Below are 21,438 nucleotides of genomic sequence, written 5' to 3'. Positions count from 1 at the left end.
TAGCAGGCAACATAATGATATAACAACATGCTACTTGAAGACGGGAATGAAACATGACCATCAATGGTTTTAACATTGATGTATGTTGAATTTGTCACCCTAACTGAGACCATCCTACAAGACAACATGATCCTAAAGTAGAAATATCCACTGAAAATATCAAGATAAAATCATTTTTATGTAGACTCGTAGCTATGCAATAGGAAATCCAACACCAAATGTTATGTCCAGGCTATTTAATATTTGCCCACAGAATGCTAGTAACAACTGGCAATATAATCTTTGTATTGTTTGAACTTTGAACTTCTTAACTATGATATGATTTTTTATTACAGTGCACAGAGATGACACCCAAAGAACAATATGCTAAATTTCTACATAGGCCACCACAAAAGTCACTATCAAAGACAAACAACAAAGAGGTGCTCGTCAAGAAACTTGCCCTCCAAAAAAGGTAGGTAGATGCAGTCAAAGGGATTGACAAAGATCATGATAGATAAAGTGAATCAAAGGGGAGGGAGAACGGAAGCAAAGCACAGGGCACTACCACACCCAAAGAGACCCCTCACCCTATTCATTTCATGCTGATGATGTTGTCTCCAATCGACGTAGATCTATCACAAATCCATTGTACAAGAAAAGAGTGTCTTCTCAAAAAATCAAGTCCAAATACTGCAACCCAATCCAAGGAAACATACCCTTAAGTGATGATGAAGCCAAGAAATTCATGATCAAGACTTCAAATGGCCATTTCGTCTGTGCTGCCTTTCAAGTTAATCCAAAAGTGTTTACACCATGTTTCAGTGTGCTTCATGAGATTTTGGGTACACAGTGTATGTTCAAACCCCAAATGGTCCAACATAGATTGGCACATGGGAGATGGCTAGTGATGAATTTACACATTTAAGATAGCTTCCTCAATGGTTGCTTGACCTTAGTTGGGTATTTGCTTGGCAATCTTCCCTTGGGAGTTGCAGTTCTCTTGACAATTTGGAGGGCATCCATCCTGATGGCCACATGGAGAGGTTCACTTCCTTGGAAAATGAGGACTGTTATGCATCTTGGAAAAGGGCATCAAGCCCTAGATAGCATGGAGTAGCATGGATTCCTAGATGGTGGCTTGGAGTTGGCAGCTGGCTCAAGAATGTATGGGTTGCAATAGTGTTCATATATGGGGACTCGGGAGTGGACCCAATGGAGCACATGGCATAGGAGAGATGGAGTCTGTTGAAAATTTTAGCTCATGGGTACTTCTGCAATTATAGTGCCTAGCCTGCAGAAGTGACTGAGAAAATATCACTTTCTAGATGCTTTATCTATAAAGTGGCTTTTTATATCTAATTACTAAAAGTGACTTGAGTGATTTTAGAAAATGGTTTGTTCTACGAGTCATTTTATAAAGTTTGAGTGACTTGAGTGATTCTAGAAAATGTTTTTTTCAAAAAGTAACTTAGGTCATCTCAATGAGAGATTAAGTCACAACCGTTGATCTTGAGATGACAAGATTTAATGGTTTTAGTAATTAATGAGTTTATAAAAGGAGATGGGGGAAGTGAAGAGGCACACTTTTCAAGAGAGAGAGAAGAAAAGAGGGCTGAGGAGAAAAAGAGGAGCAGCAAGGAAGGGCACAAATTCCAAGGCAGCTAGCAGCAAGAGAAGGGCACATTTCTCAAGCCAGCTTGCAGCAAGGAAAGGGTGTTGGAAATACTAAGAGGGGGTGAATCAGTGTCTCACTTAATTTAGTTAACTTTAATCTTCCGGTCATAAAATAACATTAGCATCAGATCAAACATAAATCAACATCACAACACCATTCAACAATGCACACAACATCAAAAACAGTACATAAGAGTTTTGGTGGAAACCCTTCTGGGAGAAAAACCATCAAACGCTTCCTAATATAGGTCTTTAAAGATTACATCAATTGGAAGCTCCAACTTCCAAGATTCTCCAGCTACAACTGGAAGGAGGCTCCAACCTCTTGATTTATTAGCTCCAACTGAAAGGGTGATCCAACACCCTAATTTACCATCTCCAACTGGAAGGATGCTCCAACACACTAATTTACCAGCTCCAACTGGAAGGACGCTTCAACGCCCTGATTTTATCAGCTCTGACTGGAGGATGCTCCAACACCTTGCACAAGTTCCAACCTGCCCTAGCACCACCCTGCTGCCCTGAAGTGTTCTCAGGCTCCAACCTGAAGGAGACCCCAATCTTCGCCTTGCAACACCCTGCCACCCTACTCCGCAAACCACCAGTTGCCCTTCAATTCATCATAGTGGACCACGATTTCATCTCAATTTCAAACTGGATCCACCTGTGCTCAATATAAATATAGGAATATCAACAACGATCTACTAATTCTGTCAATTCTCACTGGCATCCCCTGCATAAATAACTCTGCCAAAAACCTTGTCCCAACATCTCTGCTCAAACACCATACATAACTACTCATAAACACTCAACAGCAACCATCATTGTCAAATCTAAGCTCGTAAAAAGTCATACAAATACTAGCATCAGATGATTCAATCTTTGCTCACCAAACTACTGCTTAACAATGACACTGTCAAATTCTAGCAAAAGTTCACAATTGAAGATACTCTTACTGTTTATCAGTGCATCAAACAATAGCATGCAAACTCAAGGATCAGTCACTAGCTCTCAGCCTCACACTGTTGTATGTCAGCTGATGTATGTTCCAAATATACATTGACGAGCCAAACTATGTCAACTGCCAAACTACAAAACTGCCCTTTGTACACTACCAACTCTTCAATAACAACTCAAACATAAACAGAACCATATACAATTCATGTTTCATACCTCAAAATTGTTGATGTGAAGGTGCACTGACTGTCAAGTGTTGTGCCCTGAAGATCCTTTTAACTGATCTTTCCTGCCCTTTCGAAATTATGCCTTTGATTATAGACTCCCTGAATTTCACTGAAGATACTACTGATGACCTTAAGAGTTTTGTCCCATCTTTTTAGTTACCTATGCTTCAGAATTAGCTGTGAGGTCTGCTCTCAAGTTTCTAAGTCTTTAAATGGTAAATTTCTTGCAACTGCTTTAGAGCCAAGCCACGCTAAACATTTTCATATGGTTTTCTAGCAGTACTTTGAGCAAGCCCCAAGGAGATCTAGATAAAACTCAGCAAGATTTAGCACAAGTGATGGATCTTGGCTCAATCCTTAGATAAGCTCAAGAGAATGTGAATAGTCCTTAGATGATAGGCTTGAATCCTGTTGCAACTAATTTGAAATGGTGCACACAGAGATGGGGGTTAGACTGCTACAAAACAATGCCATAGAATTAGATGCCAAGTATCCTTGAATGATTATGAATTGGATCCACAGTCAGCTTTAGTAAAACCTCCAACTGAGCCTTGGATAGGCCTTAGACCTTGTGTTGGTTAGATCAACTTCAGGATATGATCTAGTGAATATCCTCCATGGAAAATACAAAGAACACAGACCACCGAAATATATCCTCCGCTAGTGTAAACAAGTTTATGAATTAGGCCGAAATAAGGTCACAGCCTTCTGCAAAGAATGGCCAAGGAATACTTCAGAACTCCGGTATATGCCCTAGCTTAGCCTTCAATCAGATTCAATTAGATCTCAGAGAATTGATTTCAGATTTACCCTCAGCAAGGTCTTGACGCAACCTCAAAAGTCTAGCTATATTTCAGCAAAACCTCAAAATTGGATGTGAAAATTAAGGTTGTGATATTCCTCCAAGCGGACTTACTCCAATCAACAAAATAGTGCAATGAAACCCCTGCCATCTTCATACTTGATGACTTTTGATCTACCTATAATGAACTTCAATGCTCAGGACAGTCTGAGGAAAGACCTTACAAAGGAGCGAAATTGTCTTATATTTCAGTCCAAAACCGTCCCATAACTGACTTTTAAATAGGGCTGAAACAGGCCTTGGCTTGGTTCTGATAATGCCACAAAGATATGACTTGTAGCTGTTGCAAATGCCTTGAAATGAGCTACAGGAAGCCCTCAAATTAGGGCCAAAAACAAAGGCCATAGACCAACCTCAGGAACAGTGCAAAGTGCCGCAGAGTTCTGCTACAAAGATGGCCTCAGACAGGCTGAAAAGAGCCTTAGTAAACCAACCTCGTGGATTTTTTCTCAGCGCTTAAAAAACAGGTCTATGTTAAAAACACGAACATAAACACACTAAAATGCCACAACACAAGCCCTTTGCATAGCGGAAAATGTACAGCAGTGAATCAATGTGGTCTGTAATATCCCTAAGGAAAATTTACAATAATAAACAAAGCATGCATAGACATAAACACACAGAAAAATTGCTCAAAAATCAGAACACCAAATACAGCCAAAAACTGCGCTGTTGAGCCATTTTATTGATAAAGCATGAAGTTACAATGGGTGCTTGGAAAGTATGCACCTGGGCTTGCCCAAGGCAAGCTAGCTACGCCCAAGTGATGAATGTGAAATTCCCCCAAGCGTACTAGCTGATCTTCATTGGCTCTACACACTGAAATGCCTAGAAAATGAGCCACTGGCTATGTAGAATAGCTGCTAGGGCCTCCTCCGGTACTCAGAAAATTCCGGGAAATAAACCACGGGCTCTCCACCAAATACCCAGAATAAACCACGAAGGAATTTGTCGATGGTTAACTTTGGAATTTCGGCCCAGTTTCCCTCAATGGCACTGTTGTTGGGTAATTCGACCCACCTGTCAATCCTGCTGCAAAAAGCCCCCAAAATGACTGCAATCACCAACAAAACACTTCCCCGGACTCTTCAAGTTTCAGCCGCAAACTCCCTTCTCTCCTCAGCCCCCAAGTGTGACTCCTCCAAGAACTGCGCAATGTCTGCGTTGTTGCTGCGGGAACCTCCCTCAAACTCGCACTTTCTACTCCTGGATCGAACTGGAAAGGATGAGACTCCCTCCCTAAGTAGGCACTCGAAGTCCAGCGAAGCAAGGGTTGAGATTTCCGCTCGGAAACACTCTTGTGCTAAACAACACTTGTAGACTTGGATTCAGCTCAAGTGTGCTAGTCTAAGACAATTCTCAAATATTCATGAATGACCAAAATGAGTGCCTCTTCCGCTTTTTCTCAAAGAGCCTCCAAAATGCCCATGTGGTCCTAACTCGACTTTCCTTCGCCAAACTCGCTGCAATGGGTACGTGTTTCACTTGTGGGCCACATTTCTCTATGGGTGGCCCCCACGTACCACTAGTGGCTCGATTTTCCTCCTCCATCCTCTAATGTTTGGGCTTCACTTTAATCAAAAATTCATGTGGGGCCTCTAAACCCACATTTCCTAAGTGCAAGTGCGAATTTATCCAAAACTGGGCAAAATTGATATTTCCCCTTAACAATGTTGCTAAGTGGGAATATCACAATCCTCCCCACCAAAACGTTGCTTGTCCTCAAGCAAATGTAATGAAGGATGTTGAAGTATCTGCTCCCCCCCCCCAAGTGGCATCCTCATCCAGTAGGTTCCTCCATCTGATCAAAAACTCCTTGATAACCTTGTTCCGCAAGTGCCTCTCATGGGTGTCCAAAATAGGCTCTGGCTCCATAACTAAGTGCCCCTCATCATCCATAGGTTGTAGTTTCGTAGCCATTGTCACTTGCTGCCCCGGTGCCTTTTTCAAGCAAGACACATGAAAAATGTTGTGTACTCAGCTCCTCGGGGGTAGATCCAGCTCATATGCTACCTCTCCCACTCTCCTAGTGACTCGGTACGGCACATAGAAGCGAGGCTTGAGGTTCTTGTCCCCCTTCTACTTGAGCAATGATTGCATGTACGATTGGAGCCTCAAGAAGATGAAGTACCAACCTCAAATTGCCTCTCTACTTGGCCCCTATCTGCATAGAGCTTCTGCTGGTTCTGCGCAGCGTGCAAGTTATCTTTGAGAGCCCTCAAGATATCCTGGCTCTCCTCTATCCAACCCTTGGCCATAGCTGCCTTGTTGTCTCCAAACATCATGTCAGCAAAAGATAATGCATCGTAATCATAGAAGGCTCTGAATGGGGACATACCTATGGACATGCGGTACGTGGTATTATAGCAATACTCGCCCAAGTGCAACCACCGTATCCATGCATGTTATTGTCCCGTCACACAGTTACACAGGGAACCCTCCAGCCATTTGTTGACAATCTTCGTCAGTCCATCTGTTTGTGGGAGATCACTGACTATTGTCTTCAGAAGACCATGAAGTCGAAATACCTCTCTGAAAAATAATTCAACCGCCTGTGAGGCCAAGGATGGGGCTGAGATGGCGAAAAAGTGTGCAAACATCATCAATCGGTCCACCACCACGTATATGCAGTCCTTGCCTTGAGCTATGGGAAACCCAGTGATAACATCCATCAACACGCTCTCCCACTTCCCCTGAGGAATAGGAAGATGTTGTAGTAGCCCAGTAGAGTGTGTTTGCTCACCCTCGTTCCTCTGGCATGTGTCACACTCCTAAACATGCCTCAAAACATCATCCTTTAGGCCCTTCCAAGCGAAGCGCTCCCTGATGGTCCTGTAAGTCTTGGTAAACCCATGATGCCCTAATAATGGTGAGCCATGGGTTGCCTGCAGGATCTTCTCCCTCAATTGGGAGCTAGGTACCAAATAAATCTGGTTCTGAAAGTAAATCACCTTGTTCATCACCCGGTATCAGTCATCCACCAATGCACCGTCAAGAACCTCACATGCAAAACTGTCCTTGGAATACTCTAATAGAAACTGTGCCAGCCAATCCGGTGCAACGCTCGTCAATGAAAGGGTAGTTGGCCTCCTGGACAATGCATTAGCTACCACATTATGCTTCCCTTTGACACACTTAATGTCAAAGTCGTACGCCTAGAGCTTGCTCACCCACTTCTGTTGCCTCTCCCACAACGGCTTCTGCTCCAAGAAGAATCTGAGACTGTTGTGGTCTGTTTTGACCCTGAACTTCTTTCCCACCAAATACTGCCTGAACTTGGCTAGTGCATGCATGATGGCTAGCATCTCCTTATCGTAAATGGAGTACAGTCTCTCGTGGGGCAGTAGCTTCCGGCTCTCAAAAGCTATCAGGTGTCCCCCCTGCATCAAAACTGCTCCTACACCCTCCCCTGATGCATCACACTCAAGCACAAACGGTTGTGTGAAATCAAGGAGTGCCAACACCAGGCAGTTGCTCATGCCCTATTTAAGGTGCTCAAAAGCCTCCTGAACCCCATCTGTCAACTCAATCGCCCCCTTCTTCGTCAAATCAGTGGGAGGAGTTGCTAACTGCGAGAATCCCTTTACGAACTTCTCATAGTAGGTGCAAATGCTTGCAAAACCCCTCAATTCTATCACATTCTGGGGCTCTGGCCAATCCCGGATGGCCCTAATCCTCTCCTCATGAACTCTCATGCCATCCTCTCCAATAATATGCCCTAGATAGAGCATCACTGTCAAATCGAACTCACACTTGGATAGCTTAGCGTAGAATTACTGCTCCTCCAGAATACACAATATTGTCTCTACATACTGCAAGTGCTCCTCCAGATACGCAATACTGTCTCTACATACTGCAAGTGCTCCTCCCAGGTCCGGCTATAGATCAATATGTCATCGAAGAACACCAACACGAACTTCTGCAACTGCCCACGAAATATGTGGTTCATGCAAGACTGAAAGGTGGCTAGTGCATTGGTCAGCCCGAAGGGCATAACCAAGAAATCCAAGTTCCCATAGTGGTAGCTGAATGTTGTCTTAGGGACATCTTGATCCCTCACCCTGATCTGGTGGTACCCCGAGCGTAAGTCAATCTTAGAGAAGAACTTAGCCCCCTTCAACTCATCCATTAGCTCATCTATGCATGGGATGGGGTAACGATTCTTCATGGTCTTTTTGTTGAGGGTCCGGTTATCTATGCACATGTGCAAGGACCCATCCTTCTTCTTCACTAGGACAACCGATGAAGCAAAAGGGCTGGAGCTAGGCCTGATGTGCCCAAATGCCAACAACTCATGGATGGCCCTATCAATCTCATCCCTATATGCCTTGGGATGTCTATAAGGTGTAGTGATCATGGCCTGTACCCTCGGCTCCAACTCAATAGTATGCTCAAAACCCCGATCACGAGGTTGCCCGAGCGGTATGTCTCTAAACACCATCGAGTACCTATCCAAAATAGCCTATATGTCTAGATGTGGTAGCTTAGGTTGACACCTAGCCTCAGAAATCCTCGACTCCATAGCCCACTAAATATCACCATGCCTCACATCAGCCTCTATCCTGTGGGCCAAAACAGTTTGTGGAGGGTAAGGGTGCATACCCCTCAGAAAAACTAGTTTGCCATCCGGCCCTGTGAACTCCATCTCCAGCTTCCTCCAATGTATAGTAACTCGGCCAAGTGAGTAGAGCCCTGGACACCCATCACCACGTTGGTGTCCAGCACATCTACGACAAAAAAGTGGTTTGTCACTGAATAGTTTCCCATGGTGATTGTCAAGGTGAGAACATAGCGAGTGCACTGCATGGTTCTATCTCTCGACACAAGAACCGAAAATCACTCAAACTCCTTGCTTGTGATGCCCCACCTCTGAACCATTTGTGCATTGATGAAGTTGTGGGTAGCCCCATTGTCCACCAAAACTGAAATACGTTGCCCCTGCACCGTGCCTCCTCAACGTCAAAAACTTGGGTACCCCTCACAAAGATGCCAAGGCCCATCCTGCTAGTGCGAAAGGAGCTCACCCTGGTGGTGGTGGTGGTGGTGGTCATAAATTTGACCTTTCCCCGGGGCTTAGACAGAATGTCTACGACTTGTACATCAGTGTCAATGCGATGGAGCCTCCTCGCTCATTGACGTACCATATCCCAGATAAGGTAGTATCTGATGTCTATATGCTGGAGCAATTATAGAATATGGGATTCCTCAACAATTGAATCCCCCCTAGTTGACACAGAGGATTACGATGGTATCCATCATGTGTACAAACAGCTCGGTGAAGAGCTTCCACAACTAGGCAGCTTCACACGAGATCATACTCGTAGCTATGTATTCGGTCTCAGTGGTGCTTATAGCAACCAACTTTTGCTTTCTGCTCATCTGGGGTATCGCAGCAGAATCCAAAGAGAACCAACACTCAGAAGTGCTCTTGCAATCCTCCACACTACCTGCCCAGTTAGGACTCAAATAATCATGCAGCTTCATATTTCCGACAGTGTATCTCAATCCATGAGAGATTATGCCCTAAAGATATCTCAAAAGATTCTTGGCACCAATCCAGTGTGGCTCAACCATATATGAGCTCATCATACTAACTGCAAATCATATGTCCGGACGGAAGTTCAACAAGAACATCAATGCGAATGAGTTTGTGAAATTCAGAGCATATCCCAAATCTGGTCTGTCATCACGACCATATAACATCTGAAAGTTAAGATCCTCGAGGTAGTCACGGGCTTGCAGTTTACCATTCCACATCCGGAATCCAACTCCCTCTTACTTCTACAAATGAGAGGGTCTGCACCTGTTAGAAATATGTCGTCCTCAGAAGGTGTCGGTGTTAGAGGTTTATCATCCACAACCTTCAAGCAATGGTTTGGATTGGCTTCACTCCTAGTGAATCTCAGCTTCATCAAACAGCTATCAATCCTCTCATACTAAACCTGGGGTGTTTTTCTTCAGCCATAGAGGGCTTTCTTCCAACTGTATATATGAGATTCCTAATCATGAATCCTAAACCCCTCGGGTTGTTCCAAACCTGTGGACCTGCTACATGAGGGGAATGGCCCCCTTGTAAGATTTTCCTTTGGTACATCTCAGACATGTACATGCATGCTCTTCTTGAATTCAGGCATCCCTGTCACCATTTGACTCACATCAGGTAGGGCTCCACAATAAGTAGACCTTCAGTGCTATAGATGAGATGTGTCAATTGACATGGTCCCCAATGGACTATCCTGCAACTTGATACAAATTGCCAACCCTAAACCCATGAGTAAAAGCATCTTTTGAAAATTCTATTTTTAAACACGTACCTTTCCATCGATGAATGCCACCCTGAAACCTTTGACTTCCATTGCCGAAATGGACACCAGGTTCTTCTTACGATCAGGTACACAAAAGAGATTCTTGTAAATGAATCGAGTTAACCTCATTCAATTGAGGGGTAACATTCCTACACCTTTTCAGGGATAGGCCGCATCGGCTCCAAGTATAATCCCACAATTGTTTCCATCTCTACTAAATTAGAGAGATCACTCTTCTATCCGATGAAGTGCCTTGAAGCACTACAATCAATATGCCAGATTCCCAAAGAATCTGAAGGAGAGGGCCAATACAAGATAATGCTTCTTTATCTTATCAAAAACAACATTTGATTCTGCATACCCGAGGTTCCTTGCTTTCTCTGAAAAGTCGGCCATTTCCTTAATGACTTGCATTATCTGTCATTCCTCTGATCATTGAAGATGTCCCTGGAATGATTGTTATCCTCATCACAAGATGTGTCCCTGCCATTCGGACACTCCTTCGCATAATGACCGAACTTATTGTAACCAAGGCATCTGCCTTTCCTTCCACCCTTAGATCCGGACTTCCCAATGAAGTGATCTTTAGGTAGGCCATTAGAAGCTTCTGCTGCGCCATTCTGATAATATACTCTGCTTCGACTTCACCCTTGGTGAATTTGAAGAGGGATGAGGAATCCATTGATCCTTTTGTCCTTTCCCAAATGTCTTCAGTGATTGCTCTTTCACTCTTGCTTGGGCTTTTTCTTCACCTCAACTCTGATACCATGTTAATTTTAGGTATGTTCTATGCTTAGAGATATTTATTTCAATTTTCACAGTTAGCTCAATATCTTTTCCAGATTAGCAATCACATCAGCATTAAAGTAAACTGCAGATAGAACATAAACATAAATCGTAGAAGACAAGCCAAGACAAGAGGACACAAGACGTGGCGCTAGCCAGGGACAAAGCCCAATGTGGGGAAACCCTTGATCAATTCTTCTTTTATGTTCTTCAATAGTTCAGCAGAGAGAGAGAGAGAGAGAGATAATACATTTACAACAGAAGTCAACACTTTGACTTATCTAGATAAGAGCAGAGATCATCTCTAAGAAGATGATATATGAGATCAGTTGAAGACATGCTGCTTCAACTGATTCTCCAAGGTGACTCCTCCACCTCTCATTGTGTTGCATCTCATCATCATGCTGCACCTCACCGTGTTGCACCATGTTGCACCCATCATCACAATTCTGGACCTCTTGACTACTGCACCTTATGTTGCACTGTTGTCCCATGTGCCATGGTTGAACCATGTTGTCATACTGCATGTCTCATGTGCCTGCAGCACAATGCTTGGCACTGCTATCCATGTTGTCCATGATAGCCATGTTGTCCATGCTTGCTGCTGTACCATGTGCCTTCTGCCATGTCACAGTTGTTGTCCCACTTTTCCTTGCCATACCTTGCGACTGTCCCATATGTCTTAGCATACATGGCTGTTGTCCATGTGTCTAAGCAACACCATGTCACCTTGTTGTCCTATGCATGTTAGCAACACAATGTCCTTGTTGTCCCATGCATGTTAGCAACACTATGTCCTCGTCCCATGCATGTTAGCAGCACAATGTCCTTGTTGTCCCATATATATATATGCATTGTTGTACTAGTTGTCCCATGTACCATACCATTATGTATAGCCACCAATTTGGCTCCCACAAACTGCCGAACAATCTGGTCCACGCTGATCCTCAACACCTACAAGAAATGTCATAGACAACATACTTTAGCTCACTGTTTTGAGGTATGATTTGTTTGCTGCAACTTAGGTCTGGTTAGGGCATATCATAGTCTCTTTGCCAGCCTTCTTTTCTGCCCAAATTTGCTCCAAGATGATGCGGCTGCCCTTCCTTGTGGGGATGAGACACTTCACAATAATCCCGGGCGGTTCTAGCCTTTACATGGTCCACAGCCTGCCCTCACAGCAAGCTTCCATAGATTTACAGCAAATTGGTTAAGAGTTTGCCCATCCTCTAAACAGTTAATCCGGCTGCCCTTCCTTGCAATAATTCGGTCACCTAAGATAGCCTAAGACAGACCTTCAAACCTTCGCTGGAATGCTGCCTTAGATGCAGCCTAGTCATCCGTTTACTCGGCCTGTTACAAAGAACAGTCCTCAAATAGATCCATTGCTCGGCCTCCTTCATCTCCTCCTCATCACACTGTCCAGAATCTCCTCGGCCTTCTCAACAGCGTCCAAAACCCACGTTGTTCAGTCCTCCTTTTGTTGCGGTTAAAACAGAGATGTTTAAGGTGGTTGAACAGCGTTTAGGGCAGCTTCGATCTGCACAGTGTATAGCCTTGTGTCCACCATAAGAGTTGCCTTTCATGTAAGCTACCACATTAGGACGTAGAGCCTTCTCTTCATTGCCTGGATCTAGTTCTAGGGCATGCCTTCTCTATGACAGCATTGAGCTAGGGCATCCTCTCCTTAGGGCTGCGTAGATTCTTAGGATCTCATCCTCCCACCAAAAACCCAAAGACAAGTGGATAGGAAGAGAACACAAGAAATGTGTGTGAGAAATGACTCTCAAGTCATCTTCTTTTATACTAAAACGTTGAGCACATGTGGGGTTTATTTGGTTGTTGGCTGACCTTGATGAATTGTCTTATAACACAAATAAATTATAACTTCATGAATACTTATCGGGATCGGATGATCTTTAGATCAATCCTACACCTCTCGATGAGAGGGTTCCAAGAAAAATATCAGATGCCATAAATAAGATGACCCACATGGAGTTTGGCCCTAGTTGCCAGTTTTAACACTTCCTAAATTATTTTGGAACAAGATTAATTTTTATATTATGGAGCCAATTTTGGAGCTAGTAGGTCCCATTTGATTTTATTAGGAGATTAGACTTAGGAAAAGTTAATTTTGTTGTGGTTAAGTTACACATGGGGACCACCCACACTAGGGAAATACGCACTCCCTAGTTCAATTTCCATGGAGGTGGTTAAGTTTTGCATGGAGGTGGTTAAGTGAGGGCCCACGATGGAGGAAGAATTGGAGGGAAAAGTGCTCCACGAAATCTATATAAGGAAGGCAGCTCTCCTCATCTCAATCATCTTTTTGGTATATCGATTTCTCTTTGGTTGCTCGAGTTTCTTAGCCGAGTCACTCATTGTTTAGCACGAGTTCTTCAAGCGAAGAGCTCACCCTTTCTTCGGGGGACTTCGAGTGCCACCCTAGGAAGGTTTTTCTTCATTTCTTCAAGAGGAGGATCTCATTGTGATTTCCAGCAGTTGCATTCATCTCCAGGTGGTGCGTATTACTGGAGGACGCAGTGAAGAGGAGGTCGAGTTTGCTTGTGGTGTCTTACAGTGGAGTTCGGGTGAGAGATTTTCTGAAGAGGAGGCATAAGAGGATTGTTGGCATTTTGGAGAGTTTGGGAGTTGTTGGAGTGTGCTACTTTGCAGGGTGACTTAGTGCTCACGTGGAGGGTAGAGTATCAGTCTTTGAGGCTAAATTGTACTGTGGAGGTTAAGGGAAATACTTGGAGAGGTTTTTGCTTCATTTCCTGAGCTTGGAGATGGATTTCATTGTTATTCCTTGCAGACCATATTTCTTGAGCAGTTTGGCATACGGCATAGTGGAGGCCAAACTTGGGAGGTTGGATTATAGCCAAACCCTTTCTAGGTTTTTGTGGGCTTTGGCCAAGGAGCTTGGGGCTAAAGCTTCATCATTTTTTGAGCACCGGAGACGGGGTTTCTTGCAATTCCTTTCTAGCCAACAGTGCAATTTTTGGGAGACAGCGCAGAGCATTAGAGGAGCAGTCATTTTCCAGCTATGAGATTATTATTTATCACCTGGGTTCTGTCAAGCTTGCCCTTGAGGCAAGCCCAGGTGCATTTTCAATACTAATCGTACTTGCTCCATTTCACTAATAAAATCGCTCAGTTGGTTCTCATTTTTGGAGTATATTGAGCATTCGTTGATTATTTAATTTTTCTGTGTGAGAAGTCGATTTTGCTTTGCATATCATTGTTTATATAAGTTTGGAACATTACAGTGGTATCAGAGCTTAGATTCTGGCCCAGCCATGGGAAAACTTTTCTATGAGCGAGGAGGACAGCAGAATATTACTTACAGGAGGCAGAGGTACCGGATTAGGAAAAGGGAGTTGGAGATTACTCTAGACATGGAGGATCGTGGGAAGACTGTGGTAGCAGAACACATGGGTGAGCCCAAGAGTAGGGAGGAGATGACCTTCGATGGTCTCTTGAAAGCTTTGAGTGACTTGGCAAAAGGGAAGAAGGAGATGCTGGATGAGATCAAGATGCAAAACCAGATGCAAAGCACTCACTGGGAGTTTATAGTTGGAGAGACTTCAGGGGCCTCTCAACAGTTCGATCACCTCTCACCTATTGCGCAGTGGCCATCCTCGAGTGAGCCAACTTGAGCTACTTCACCCTCCTTTATACCTTTGGCACAGGGTGAGACTAATGGAGGAGAGGATCCGTCATTGATGGGGGAGCATTTCCGAGAGTGGCAGTCCATGGGGGCATACTTCAAAGAGGCTTTGACCTAAAGACTTTTGCAGGCTCAAACAGAATGAGAAGGGGAAAGGCTATGGCACGCAAAACTATGAGTTGCAACTTTCTATTGGGAATATGTTTTTTCCTACATATGATGGCACGACCAAGTGCACAGCACGTTCTTGGGTAGAGAAGTCGGACACATACTTCAAGTTGAACCCGATGACAGAGGTAGAGGCCATCAAGATGGCCACAATGCACTTGGAGGGGAAGGCACAAGATTGGTGGTTTCATGGTTTGTCCACTCTAGGGCATGCCAGCGTGACCTCCTATGAGGACTTCATGCAGAGAGTAGTGGAGCGCTTTGATCGGAGGGATCCATAGGCTCACTTCAGGGAGTTGACCCAGCTCAGACAGACAGGACATCTGAAGAATTGTATCTCGGAGTGTTTAAGGGTCTCAGTCATGGTACCTGATTTGTCAGATGTGAGGAGAGTATACAAATTAGTAGAGGGGTTGACATAGCCATTGCGGGGACTAGTGAAGTCACACAAACCATCTACTCTTCTGGAGGCAGTATCTTGCACTCGAGATTTGCGAGCGGTTATACCCAAGACCCGAGCTCCATTTCCTTCACACACTCCCTTCCCTCAGGAGGGAAGTGACACTAGAGCGCCCACAACACAGACAACAGCTCAAGGGCGGTGTCAGTTGGATGTCGAGACCAGTAGAGACCTCAGGAGGAGGAAGTTGTGTTTTACATGTCGAGAGCCTTGGGCACCTGGTCATCGGTGCACAGCGGGCAAGGCCCATTACATAGATGTCTTCTCAGACAATGATCAAGAGGATGATGGGGAGTTGGAGTTTGGTGGCTGAGACAGTGAGGATCCAACAGGGAGGGGACCACCACCACCACCACCTCAGGGAGGAGCATCTTTCACACCAACCGGGGGAATCCTAGCTTCTTTGTGCGGGATTCCCAAATTTTTGACCATGAGGATCAGAGGTACGATGCAGGGGCAACGTGTCTCAGTGTTGGTAGACCATGGGGCCACCCACAATTTTATTGATGCTTAGATGGTCCATAGGAGGGGCATCTCTACTGCACAGTTTGAGGGGTTTTCTGTCCTAATACCAATAGACAGGACTATGCAGTGCACTCAATATGTTCCCACTTTAACAGTGACTACGGGGAATTATTCGATGACAAACCACTTTTTCGTGGTGGATGTATCGGACACCAATATGGTGTTGGGTGTCCAATTGTTGTATTCCCTTGGCCGGGTTACCACCGATTGGAAGCAGTTTGTGATCGAGTTTGTTGGACCGGATGGCAAGCCAGTGGTTCTTCGGGGCATGCATTCGTACCCCCCTCAGACAATTTCAGCCCACAAGATGGAGGCTGATTTGAGGCATGGAGACATAGCATGGACAGTAGAGCTGAGAATTTCAGACGCTGGGGGAAAACCATGCCACCACATCCAGACATCCAGGCAATACTGGATAGATATTTAGCATTCTTTGGAGATAGACCGTTAGGACAACCACCTGACAAGGGATTCGAGCACATTATAGAGCTGGAGCTTGGTGTGCAGGCAATCATCACTACACCCTATAGGAATCCCAAGGCCTAGAAGGATGAGATCAAGAGGGCCATCAAGGAGTTATTGGCGTTGGGTCACATCAGACCGAGTTCCAATCCATTTCCTTCTTTGGTTGTGCTGGTGAAGAAGAATGACAAGACTCTCTGCATGTGTATTGACTACAGGGCCCTCAACAAGGAGACGTTGAAGAACAAGTATCAAATTCCACGCATTGATGAGTTGATGGATGAGCTTAGAGGAGCCTAGTACTTTTCTAAGGTAGATTTGCAGTCAGTGTATCATCAGATTCGGGTGAGAGAACAGGACATCTCGAAGACAGCTTTCAGATGTCATTATGGGCATTTCAAGTTCTTTGTCATGCCTTATGGGTTGACCAATGCACCGGCTACTTTTCAGTCGTGCATGAACTATGTGCTTCAAGCATAATTGAGGAGGTTTGTACTAGTATTCTTTGATGACATCTTGATCTATAGCAGGCCATGGGAGGAGCACCTGCAGCACTTAGAGACAGTCTTGCGCATATTGGAGGAGCAGCAGTTCTACCCCAAGATGTCCAAGTGTGAGTTTGGGCTGACACAGATGCTTTACTTGGGATTCGGGACACATCATAGGTGCAGATGGGGTCAAGGTACACGAGGAGAAGATTTGGGCCATTCGGGATTCGCCGGAGCCCCGAGATGTGACAGCATTGAGAGGAATTTTGGGCATCTGTACCTATCATCGGAAGTTCATGAAGGGCTTCTCACAGTTGGCAGCACCCCTTATTGATCTGACTAAGAAGGGGGCTTTTGTGTGCACAGAGGGAGCTCAGGCAGCATTTGATTGCCTCAAGGAGGTAATGAGTTGTTTCCCGTTATTGGCACTCCCATATTTTACTCAGCCTTTCACATTGAAGTGCGATGCATCAAGTGTGGAGATCGGGGTAGTCTTGTCCCAAAGAGGGCACCCCATTGCTTTCGAAAGCCGAAAGCTTCTACCTCATGAGATTTCGTATTCCATTTACGACTAGGAGATGTTGGCCATAATGCATGCATTGGCCAAGTTTAGACAGTACTTGATAGGGAACCGATTTAGAGTGAAGACAGATCACAATAGTCTTTGACATTTCATGGGGCAGCAGGGCCTCAATGATAGACAACAGAGGTGGGTCAGCAAGGTGTAGGCCTACGATTTTGGTATTGAGTATGTGCGGGGGAAGCACAACGTAGTGGCGAATGCACTGTCCAAGAGACCAGTCAGGCTTTCACTCATGAGCATTTGTCATGATAGGAAGGCTCAGTTATTGGTAGAGTACTCCAAGGATCGTCGAGCATGTGTGATCTTGGAGGGCAGCTATGCAGATGAGCGCTACAGGGTGATGGATGAGGTTATTTATTATAAGGAGCGCATATTTTTGGTTTTGGGATCCCAGTTGAGAGAACACGTCCTTCGAGCAGCTCGGATTCTCCTTTGTCTAGGCACCAGGGGTTTTGGAAGACATATATGGCGGTGAGAGAGCGCTTCACTTTGAAGGGCCTCAAGGGAGACGTGCTGAGGCATGTGCAGAAGTGCGAAGCTTGCCAAAGGAACAAAAAAGAGTTGACCCATCCAGCAGAATTGTTGCAGCCTCTTCCCATCCCTGAGGGGAAATGGGAGAGCATCTTTATCGATTTCATCGCTGGACTTCCCTCAGTGCAAGGGAAGGATTGTATTTTTGTGGTGATCGACTGGCTAACCAAGTTTGCACACTTCTTTGCCATACCGACACGATATTAAGCCTCACAGGTGGCAGAGTTGTTCTTCAGGGAGGTCATTTGTCTACACAAACACTCTAAAACTATAATCAGTGACCGAGATAGCCAATTCATGGGAGGATTTTGGCAAGATCTCTTCAGGCTAGTCGGCACTGAGCTCACCCCGAGCACCAACTGTCATCCACAGACCGATGGCTACACAGAGAAGGTGAACCAATGGTTAGAGGACTATCTCAGGAACTATGTGACAGCGCAGCAGAGGGCTTGGATTCGATGTTTTCATTTGGAAGAGTATTGTTACAACACCACCCATCACATGTCCATTGGTATGACTCCTTTCCATGCTTTATATGGTTATGATGCTTTGTCTATTGCTAACAATTTTTTGGAGACAGCAAGCCCCCAAAGGCCAAGGATTGGATCCTAGAGAGCTAAGATATCCTCAAGGCTCTTAAGGATAACTTACAGACAACCCAGAACCAGCAAAAGATGTATGTTGATCGGCATCAAGTAGAGAGGCATTTCGAGGAGGGGGACTTGGTCTACCTTCGATTGCAGCCTTACCCTCAGTCCATGCTGAAGCAGAAGGGGGCCAAAATATCTACAGTCGAGATTCTTTGGGCCTTACAGAGTGATCAGTAGGGTTGGAGAGGTGGCTTACGAGTTGGAGCTACCACTAGGGAGCAGGATCCATAACATCTTTCATGTGTCATACCTCAAGAGGGTGTTGGGGCAACAGGTTATAGCAATTGTGGAGTTGCCTCCACTTGATGACGAGGGGAATTTGATTTTGGAGCCAGAGGCCATCTTGGAGACCAGGGAGAGGAAGCTCAGAAGCATGGTCATCAGAGAGTATTTGGTGTGTTGGAAGAGTTTACTAGATGAGGATGCCACTTGGGAAGGGGAGCACATACTTGAGCATTCAACATTGAAGTTGCTTGGGGACAAGCAACGTTTGGGAGGGGGGGACTGTCATGTCCCTTCCTCAATTATTTTGGAGCAAGATTAATTTTTATATTATGGGGCCAATTTTGGAGCTAGTGGGTCCCATTCGATTCTATTAGGAGATTAGACTTAGGAAAAGTTATTTGTTGTGGTTAAGTTCAACACGGGGACCACCCACACTAGGGAAATACGCACTCCCTAGTTCGATTTGCATGGAGGTGGTTAAGTGAGGGCCCACGATGGAGGAAGAATTGGAGGGAAAGGTGCTCCACGCAATCTATATAAGGAATGCAACTCTCCTCATCTCAATCATCTTTTTGGTATATCAATTTCTCTTTGGTTGCTCGAGCTACTTAACTGAGTCACTCGCTGTTTAGCACGAGTTCTTCAAGCAAAAAGCTCACCCTTTCTTCGGGGGACTTCGAATGCCACCCTAGGAAGGTTTTTCTTCATTTCTTCAGGAGAAGGATCTCATTGTGATTTCCAGCAGTTGCATTCATCTCCAAGTGGTGCGTATTACTGAAAGACGCAGTGAAGAGGAGGTCGAGTTTGCTTGTGGTGTATTGCAGTGGAGTTGGGTGAGAGATTTTCCGAAGAGGAGGCATAGGACTATTGTTGGCATTTTGGAGAGTTTGGAAGCTGGAGGAGTGTGCTACTAGGCAGGGTGACATTCGCACTTCCTGGGCCAGTGCAGAGGCAGCACTTGGTGCTCACGTGGAGGGTAAAGTATCACTGTTTGAGGTTGAACTTTACTGTGGAAGTTAACAGAAATATTGGAGAGGTGTTTGCTTCATTTCCTGAGCTTGTCGAAGGATTTCATTGTTGTTCCTTGCAGGCCATGTTTCTTGAGCAGTTTAGAGCGCATAGGGCATATTGGAGGCCGAATTTTGGAAGTTCAATTCAGGCCAAACACTTTCTGACTTTTTGTGGGTTTTGGTGAAGGAGCTTGGGGTTGAAGTTTCATCATTTTCTGAGCACCGGAGACAAGGTTTCTTGTAGTTCCTTTCCAGCCAGCAGTGTAGTTTCTGGGAGACAGCATAGAGCATTAAAGGAGCAATCATTTTCCAGCTGTGAGATTATTGTTTATCACCTGGATTTTGTCAAGCTTTCCCTTGAGGCAAGCCTAGGTGCATTTTGCATACTATTGCACTTTCTCCATTTCATTAATAAAATGGCTCAACTGGTTCTCATTTCTGGTGTATGTTGAGTATTTGCTAATTGTTTAATTTTTCTGTGCGAAAAGTCGATTTTGCTTTGCATATCATTGTTTATATAAGTTTGGAACATTACAAAAAAGGCCTCAATGTAATGGGCCTTGCTTGTTGTACCTCTATGGCCTACTTCACATGGTTCCTAACAGGTGAAACACAACTTCCTCCCACGGAGGTCCCTCTTGTTCTCCTCATCCAGTTTCCCTCGCCCTTGGTTGGCTCTCGGTGGTGGAGCACTCGTGTCTCTTCCCCTCTGCTGGAATCCCTTTCTAGGTAGTAACGGTGCTCTAGCACTAGGGTAGGGCATCCTGCAAATCTCGGCCCCTCCCTGCTGCGACCTGCAAGGAAGTGGGCGAGATAGACCTCACTAATCCCTTCAATGACTCTGCTAGCCTCTCCACAAACATGAAGACCCCTGGCCTCTAATAGATCAGGCACCATCACTGACAACCTCAGAAACTTTGAAATGTAGGCCTCAGCGCTTCCTGTCCGTTTGAGCCTTGTCAGCTCCCCAAAATGCGGGTCCCTCCTCTTCAAACGCTCTAGTGCCATCCTAGTGAACTCCTCATAGGTTGCCACTCCAACATGCCCCATTATGGTTAGCCCATGGAACCACCAGTCATGGGCTTCTCCCTCTAAATGCAAAGTGGTAATTTTAATTGCCTCTCCTTCCGGCATCTGATTGAGCTGGAAATAGACATCCAGCTTCTCCACCCACGCTTTTGCTAAGCTCTTGGACAACCCATCGAAAGTTGGGAGGAACAATCTCCCCATGGTGCATTGTAGATCGGTGCCATGAGTGTAGCTTCCTCCACCTTGACCCTTTCCCCGGTTATTACCTTTCAACTCACAAAAATCCCTGAAGGTAACGGCCTCTCTAATTGATACTCTATAAAATAGTCCCCCATGGGCATCTCCTCTTGCCCTTGCGTCCCTCCAGCGACGAATGCTATAAATGTAGGAATCATGGACCTAGGTGGTGTGCTGGGAATGAGGGGTGCGTTGGGGCCATGACCCCCTTCATGATGCGAAGTATCAGAGCCCTCACCAATTTGGAATTCCCCTTGAATCCCTTTTCCCCTGTTGTTGTTGCAATTTTGTTGCCTCGGCTCCTCAATACCTTTGGACAAATCTTACACGACCTTGAGAAAATTTTGGGCAAACTCCTCTTCTTTACTCCCTCTATCTCCCACGTTATCCCCCATGTTTGGCCTTTCGACCTCTGGTTCAGTAACCTATGGATCTGGGGTGATTTGTAGTTGCCTCTCTCTGCTTTTGTACCTCTACCTCCTGCAAGTTATGTTTTGTTGGTCTTCTAGTGTCGTAGACCGATGGTGCTCCCCATAAGCTGAGCCAAGGCTATGAGCTCTGATACCATTGTAATATCCCTAACGAAAATTTACCGTAATAAACAAAG

The 21,438-nt window shown here is 45.1% G+C and overlaps 1 protein-coding gene across 2 annotated transcripts in view; it reads right to left on the bottom strand.

Moving 5' to 3' along the window:
- The window catches only part of GRL (transcription activator), a 380,056-nt gene that overhangs the window by 184,047 nt on the left and 174,571 nt on the right, over positions 1 to 21,438 (bottom strand). The gene's annotated exons all lie outside the window — the stretch shown is intronic.

Source organism: Pinus tabuliformis, chromosome 8 (genome assembly GCF_031772625.1).
Source record: "Pinus tabuliformis cultivar Carrire ecotype Pingquan chromosome 8, CPIR1, whole genome shotgun sequence".
NCBI classification, from domain to species: domain Eukaryota; kingdom Viridiplantae; phylum Streptophyta; class Pinopsida; order Pinales; family Pinaceae; genus Pinus; species Pinus tabuliformis.
Note: the sequence above shows the minus strand (reverse complement) of the source record. Positions and strands in the feature narration are given on the sequence as shown.